Source organism: Macrobrachium rosenbergii, chromosome 12 (genome assembly GCF_040412425.1).
Source record: "Macrobrachium rosenbergii isolate ZJJX-2024 chromosome 12, ASM4041242v1, whole genome shotgun sequence".
In the NCBI taxonomy this organism is placed as follows: domain Eukaryota; kingdom Metazoa; phylum Arthropoda; class Malacostraca; order Decapoda; family Palaemonidae; genus Macrobrachium; species Macrobrachium rosenbergii.
This window is the reverse complement of record NC_089752.1, coordinates 30,180,518-30,188,883: the sequence shown is the minus strand read 5'-3', so window position 1 is coordinate 30,188,883 and position 8,366 is coordinate 30,180,518. Positions and strand designations below refer to the sequence as shown.

Below are 8,366 nucleotides of genomic sequence, written 5' to 3'. Positions count from 1 at the left end.
TCTCCTTACACAGAAACTTAAGTTGTTAACATTCAGAGCAACCATAGCTACGCTTTAGCTCATGCGATCATGCATCTGTATAAACGATTTGACAGACGGGCAGACTGACAGAAAGAAATCTTATAACAACCACAGTTACGCATTGCATATTTATATATAAATACTTTTTACAATAACCACTTACGGACTGCTTTTTATGCAAACTTCCCCCCGCCCCTCCAAGCAAAAGAGTTGCAAATGAAATTAAAAAATATACATAACCATTTCATTACAGCTGAGCAAAAATATATATTGCATAACAATCGTACAAATATATATATTATTGATTTACATATAATATTATGTATATGTATATGCACATGTATAAATATATATATACAAGCATATTGTATATATATATATATATATATATATATATATATATATATATATATATATATATTAGTGCGCACGCATGTGTGTGTGTGTGTACTACAATATATTCCAACTGATATACTCGTAGGATATGAATAGAATGTTTTTCAAGGAAGTTTCCCAACATAAAAAGACGCAGCGATATTCATGACCTTCGAGAGATGTGTTTTCTTTTCTTATCATCAAGTCTCTTCAAGTCCATAAAGGATCAGATGGTATCTTTATATCAGTTATATTCATGTACAACCTACCAGAATAACCAATAACCCAATGAGCAAGAAGAAAAAGAATAATGTAAAATGTTATAAAATGTCCTGTTCATTGAAGAGAAGAATCAGCCGGAAAAGATGGAATCTACTAACAGCACTCTCGCACGCACACCTACACGACACTCACACCCACACCGACTCCCACATTTGCGCCATATATATATGTATATATATACCTATACTCTATATATATGTATACATGTATATATATGTATACATGTATATATATATCTCTCTCTCTAATAGGCTATAAAAAATGTGTATGTATGAGTGTTTGTGTACTTCCAGCATAACTCTGAAACACACTGAGCAATTTCAACCAAACTTGGCATACATATGACTTACTATCTGGAAAGAATACTGTGGGTGTAAGACATCACTAGCACCAGAGGGGGTGGGGGTGGGAACGGCTTCCCTGAAATGGGGCTGGTTCTGCCCATAGACTTAGTAAATAAATAAACTCTATGGGTTTATCATACCTCATTGTGGTATACATATGACTTACTATCTGGAAAAGAATGCTGTTGGGGGGGTGGGTTAAGACATCATTGGCACCAAAGGGGATAAGGGTGGGAAGGGAGTGACGTGTAAAAATAACCAAAAACAACAGATATTAGTTTCTAATCCATAGTTTTCGAGGTTGCTGAAATGAATAGTGACACTCCCGATGCCCTTTAAATCCAAGTTCAGCCCCGATAGGAAGGAGGGCTGAGAAGAGGAGAAAAATAAAATGTCAAAAATGTTGGGCAATGTAATCGAAGGAACTATCTTAAGAGGAAAGGGAGAGAGAGAGAGAGAGAGAGAGAGAGAGAGAGAGAGAGAGAGAGAGAGAGAGAGAGAGAGTGAGAGGGAGAGGAAGTGAGAGAGAGAGAGTTTATCAGTTGTCATTCAGAGTTTTCCCAGGCAGCGCCGGTTTGGTTAGCTAGTATATATATATATATATATATATATATATATATATATATATATATATATATATATGTAACATATGTATATATATATATATATATATACATACATACATATATATATGTGTGTCTGTGTGTGTGTATGTGTGCGTGTGTGTGTGAGTGTATTTTTGCGCGCGCGTGTGTTTGTGAAAGCGTGGTCTGCTTATTGAGATATTTTTAACCTCTGAAAGAGATAGAAAGAGAGAGTTCAGTATTTGATACTATTCGCCTCCCTTCATACATTTATTCATCTCGTAGATTAAATTCAGCCTTCAGCTGAGACAGGGGACGTCTGAGTACGCAGAGCTATCCCATTAGCATCTCTGGAATATTCTTCTTTGTAAATTCCGGAATTGGATAAATACCGGAATTAGGGAATCGTTTGTTCCGGAGATTAATGGAATGGATGCGTATTTATTCTGATCTTCTTTGAACGTGAAGAAAAGATAACTTTTTTTTTAAGGTCTCAAAACAATCAAATTTTGTTTGTTTTCGTTGGTATTTCTTACGTGGTGATCCAGGAGCAAGTTCTCGCGCTGGCATAACGACAGTTCAGTCTAAAGCGAACATTGGTACTGATATCTGTCTATCGTTTATTACATTTATCTATCCTTTTACTTAACTTGTTTGGTTACTTTTCGACCGTTCTTCATTTATTTATTTTTGCATCTGTTTGATTAGTTTATATTTGCTGAAACATTTCAGATGTAAGTTGTCAATAAATTTCGTAGTTCCATGAATACGATTTACAGTATATCCTCTTTAAAGTAAATTTTCAATTAGTTATTTCCTTATTGGTTTGACTTTGAGGAATGTTTAGCTCGCCTGGTGAAACCCTTCTTTTGTTTCTTCTATTTGATGTCAAGTATCTTCTGAATGGTAAAAATTTCACTCAAAGACGTACTCTCATAATTAAGTATTAGTATAAGCAGACTGTACAATGTGTAAATAGTCGTTGCGGCCTTCGATTTTCCATCCTCAGTTATTTGCTTGATTATGCATATTTCCTTATTCGTTGTTTCATAAATATTTTGGCATATCTTCTCTTGGAACTGACTTTTTAAACGTATTTTGCTGATTATTTTACCCTGCCTGCCAAATGCAAGTCCTATTTCTGTGGTGCTATATATTTTTTTACTTAGTTTCGTATTTATTTTACTCTACGAAAGCTTTGGCAAGTATACACAAACATAAAGATGATTAAGTATGTATACTAATATTTCACAGAATGTAAATTGTCCCTGCAGCTTCCAATATTCTATCCTCAGTTATCGCGACGTTATCAAAATTTCATAATTTAGTTCATTCAATCAGTCTCCAGTGAAATTAAACTTTATTTTACAACCACTGCAAATGCATTTCATAAATCGTATTATAATTATAGAGAATTTATACGAATATCCAGTCAGAGTTTCTATGTCGCCATTTGGAATTTCGCCCTTGAAATAGATATTACTATTGAGAACACTCTCAACAGCAGGAAATTGTTCTGATGTTTTATACGCAACAACACGGAATGCTCTTGCTTTGTCAGTTTCTCTCTCTCTCTCTCTCTCTCTCTCTCTCTCTCTCTCTCTCTCTCTCTCTCTCTCTCTCTCTCTCACACACACACACACACACACACACACACACACACAAACATTATCTATATATATAATATATATATATATATATATATATACTGTATATGTATGTATGTATTATATATATACATATATGTGTGTGTGTCCATATCCATACATATGCATAAATATATATATATGTATATATATATATATATATATATATATATATATATATATATATATATATATATATATATATATTATTATACTGTATATATACATATACATAAATTTATTTTTACCTCTTTCTTATCTAACAGTTTTATCACTTTATTTTATTACACAATAACAGTAAGAGGGGAGCAGAGAGAGGAAGAGAAAGAAACACAAGGTTTTATGTTTCTATTATATAACTTAATTCTCTCTCTCTCTCTCTCTCTCTCTCTCTCTCTCTCTCTCTCTCTCTCTCTCTCTCTCTCTCTCTCTCTCTCTCTCTCTCCATCTTGTAAACGCAAAGTAAACATTTCAGATATAAAGTGTCGTTAAGCTTCGAAGTTCCATTCGGTTTTCTAGGATTTCCCACTGAGGAGACTTTCCTTTAACTAATGTAAAAAGTCCTTCAGACTCTTTGCGTCCTTCTTATTGGGAGGGAAACTGAACGAAGCCATTTCGTTATCTAAGTATACTTAACGTCTTGAAATATGAGCCAAGAGTCGACAGAAATAAATAAACAGGAGATAAAATGTGTCAATATTGCTTTAGAGATATCGAAGTTGGAGCACAGAAATTTATATACTGTATTTATTAATATATATATATACATATATATATATATATATATATATATATATATATACATACATATATATATATATATACACTATATATGTATACCAGAGGTATCGAAGTTGAATCACAGCAATTGATATACTGTATATGTATATGTATGTATATATATATATATATATATATATATATATATATATATATATATATGCATACAGTAATTGATATACTGATATATATATACATTTGTATGTATATAGTGTATATAGAAGTAAATATATATGTATAAATATATGCGTGTGTTTGTGTGTATATATGTATATAGCCTAATATATGTATATATAAACATATATATATATGTTTGTATGTGTGTGCATTTGTATGTACTGTATAATTATGTAAGTATACATATTTTCCGCAATTCGCCTTTCCCCTTTGCAGGATGTGGGTGCAGGGGACACTAACTTTCCGAGTTATCAGTAATATTTTTGGAATGAAGTTACTAGCCCTGTGGCCTTCTTCCGCTTTGGCTGCTACTGACCACAACAGACTAACTATTAGGTACCTAGTCCACTGTTTTGATTTAATTATGAAAGGAAAGTTTCCCTTCCGTTGGATAGGACTGCATCTGTTTTCTTATGTATATCATTTGTTCATACACAAGCATGTATATATGTATATATATATATATATATATATAAATATATATATATATATATATATATATATATATATATATATATATATATACAGTATATATATATATATATATATATATATATATATATATATATATATATATATATATATAAAATACATTATATATACATACATGCATATATATATATATACGTATATATATATGTATGTATATATATATATATATATATATATATATATATATATATATATATATATATACAGTATATATACGCACATGCACATGTATTTATATTATGTGTATTTTCGCCTCCTTGCTTAGGCAAATGTTAACTCATATAAACATGCATACAGAAATAAAGGCTTGGAAACACTCCAAGTAGCCTTTAAAAATAAATGAAATTGTCATGGCCAGTGTTTCCGGGATAGAAGAAAAAGAGCAGAAAAGTAAACGTACGGTTTTTCCCCAGGGAGAAGAGCTCGGATATTCCAGTAACCCCAAAATCGCATAGAATTCGGGTACAAATCTGTCAGCTGTTATTGAAGTAGGAGACGTTGATATCCTTCGATATCCTTTCTTGTTTATGCTTCAAGAAACGTGAGCACTATTTCCCACTTTTGATCTAATATAGTCAAACATTCCTCGTCCTTTATCAAGATATAGAAAGCGAAAAAAAGATAAATACTGTGGTGAATGATAAAGTTCATTCTTGGGAGTAAATATAAAGTGCTTGTAGATAAGAACTTAGTCACTGGGATAATTGATAAATGGCTCATGTAATTGAGAGAGAGAGAGAGAGAGAGAGAGAGAGAGAGAGAGAGAGAGAGAGAGAGAGTCTAAAAATAAAGTATTTTCTTGTTAGAAGTAAAGAAAAGTAATTTTGCTATCAAAGAAAATTTCATATCATTCTTACTTCTTTCTGTAGACCACACTTGACATACTTCATGTAACCATTAAAAGAAGCAACTTTTTGTCTTCAGTTAGAACAGTTATTGTTAGATTTGAGTCAAAAAAAAAAAAAAAAAAAAAAAAAAAAAAAAAAAAAAAAATATATATATATATATATATATATATATATATATATATATATATATATATATATATATCATATCCAGGTCATTGCTTCCTTCCTCTGCCTATAACCTTTTACATTCTCTCGCTCTCTGTGTTCCACGTGACCTTAATCAGCATTCTCACACATGCGAGACTCCATCAAAATATTGTTACTTGTACAAACTTAATTAAAACACAATTCAGGTTTTCGGCATCGCGTTCCCCTCGTTTATTGCTTTGCTGCCATTTGAGCTTATTTCCAACACAATTCTTTCCGTTTTCTTGACACCCCTGTATCAAAAAGACTTTGGGATTTCATGATCTCAGTAGCAAGATGTGAATGGTTTTACAAAGGCTGTCAGCGTTGCATATCGAATTAAAAGTGTTCCAATAAACAGTGAAATGTCTTTCTATTCCTGGATGAAAGTTTCGTGTTTATTATGGAATACATGATATACTGTATATGTGAATTACCATAACACTTTTACAATAAATAAAATTTGTTTGCGTCTGTCGAATTGATACATAAGCATATTTAAATAGCACAGTAGGATGTGTGAGGAACATGCTTTTAAAGTACCTATTAGGGTCTGTGAACAGCATATAAAGATGAGTGAATAGCATATTAACATTTACGCATAGCATCTTTCAGCATGTGAAAACTGCATAAGAAAATTCCAAACAGACATCAAATAAAAAGGAAAACTTACTCTCATCTCTCGGGAATTATCCCATTAGTCTTACCGTAATCGCAGCAATTTTCGCCATATTTCTTAGCCAATCTATCTTTACCGCAGCATTTACCAACCCAGCAAAATTGCCAGTAGCCTTTCGGAAGCCCAGTTTCCTAATATAGACTGACCCAGATCGGCAACGCACCTTGGAGGCCCCAGACAAGGTAATGATCGTTTTCGGTACCTGATATTCAAGAGCTCGTTAGCATGGAAAGGTGATTCCGTTTAAAGGGTCTCTCCTGTCCCCGCTCCCATTCATGCAGCCCAGACTGGGTCAGTGGCCCCGCCCCTGCCTCCTGCCCTTCCTTTCCGGCCTTTTAAGGTCAGCTCTGGAGGCGGTTGCTTTAGGGAATGTCTGGCCCGTGTCTCGTCTTATCTCATTTTGTTTATTCTTTTTACCTTTCTGTCTTTCAGTAGCTTTTGTTACGAGGAATCATGCATATTTCTATTTATCAGTAATTTGAAGAGGACCCTAACGCTATTTAATGACTGATATATGTTTTTATACAAATTATGCCAGTACAAAGGGAATAGGGAGAATATTAGCAATAACAACTTTAATCTATCACTTTGATCTGTTTTTATGTGTTCCACTTCTGTTCAGTTTATATATATATATATATATATATATATATATATATATATATATATATATATATATATATATATTCTATTTTGCCTTATTTAAATTCTGTTCTGTGGAACCTTACCTAACCGCACGGTATGAATGTTGACTAATCATGATAATAATTTGAATATTGACTAATAATCATAATAATTTTTATAACATTAGTCGTTTCCCTTAATGATTTTACCTCTTCCTTGAATTTAGCCTAATGATGTCTTCTTTCTAGAAGGTAAATGACTCTGAATCTCTGTCGTCTATGTGCCTGTCTCTGCACCGGCTTATCTGGGTTGGGTCTCTTGTGTTCTTTCATATTCTTTTTATTTAATCTTGTATCACCCCGTCTCTCTGGCCGTCTTATTATTATTTCCTCTTTGATTCACATTACTGCTGATTGACTGATCTAGCTTAGTCTCAGTAAAGTCAGTTTCACTCCGTTATTGGTGATTCTACTTTTAATTATTATTATTATTATTATTATTATTATTATTATTATTATTATTATTATTATTATACGCATTCATACGGAATAAGTCGAAAAGGCCTAAAATAAAATAGATAAATAAAAACAAATAAAATAAATAAATAAAAATAAATTAAAATAGAAAAGATAATTCAATAAAAATAAATATTAACTAAATAATATTAAATAAAAATAAAAGTATAAAATAAATACAAATAAATAAAATAAATAATAATGAATAAAATAAATAATTGAAAATAAAAATACCCACCAAAATAAATAAAATAAATAGAATTAAATAAAAATAAATAAAAATAAATAGAAATAGATAAATAAAAATAGATAAAAATTATTAAATACAAATAAATTAATAATAATAACTAGGAAAATTATAAATACAAAATAATTGAATAAAAAATAAATACTAAATAAATCATTAAATAAAACAAATAAATAAAGATATATATATAAAATAAATACATAATACATAGATAAATATAAATAATTAATAATAAATAATATACAAATAAAAAATTAAATTATATAAATAAAATTAGTGTAAGGTACCATTATTCTACATACTTGTATGGGGGTCATGTTAAAAGTGGTGGTTATCATTCGTACACTGTCGTTGTTATTTTCTGTAAGCCCTGAGCCCAAGGATCAACATGTGTGAGCTCAACCCCTCCTACCGCTGCCTTCCAGAACGCGGAATTTCCTCCTTTCTTGTGTTCCCTAGGACCTATAACCCACTCCGTTTTCAGAAGCAAGATTGTCAACAGACGCCAGGTCCGTCTCGAACTCTTTACGCATTTTTATTAACATATTCGGCATAAATATCTTGTA

At 31.3% G+C, this 8,366-nt stretch overlaps 1 protein-coding gene across 7 annotated transcripts in view; it reads left to right on the top strand.

Moving 5' to 3' along the window:
• The window catches only part of Alg-2 (Apoptosis-linked gene-2), a 279,592-nt gene that overhangs the window by 182,571 nt on the left and 88,655 nt on the right, over positions 1-8,366 (top strand). For 2 of the 7 annotated variants that reach the window (XM_067113780.1, XM_067113793.1), the window contains one exon: positions 4,426-4,545. The exons of the other annotated variants lie outside the window; for them this stretch is intronic. The gene's annotated coding sequence lies outside the window, so the exon portion shown is untranslated. The remainder of the gene's footprint in view (positions 1-4,425; positions 4,546-8,366) is intronic. 7 annotated transcript variants of the gene reach the window in all.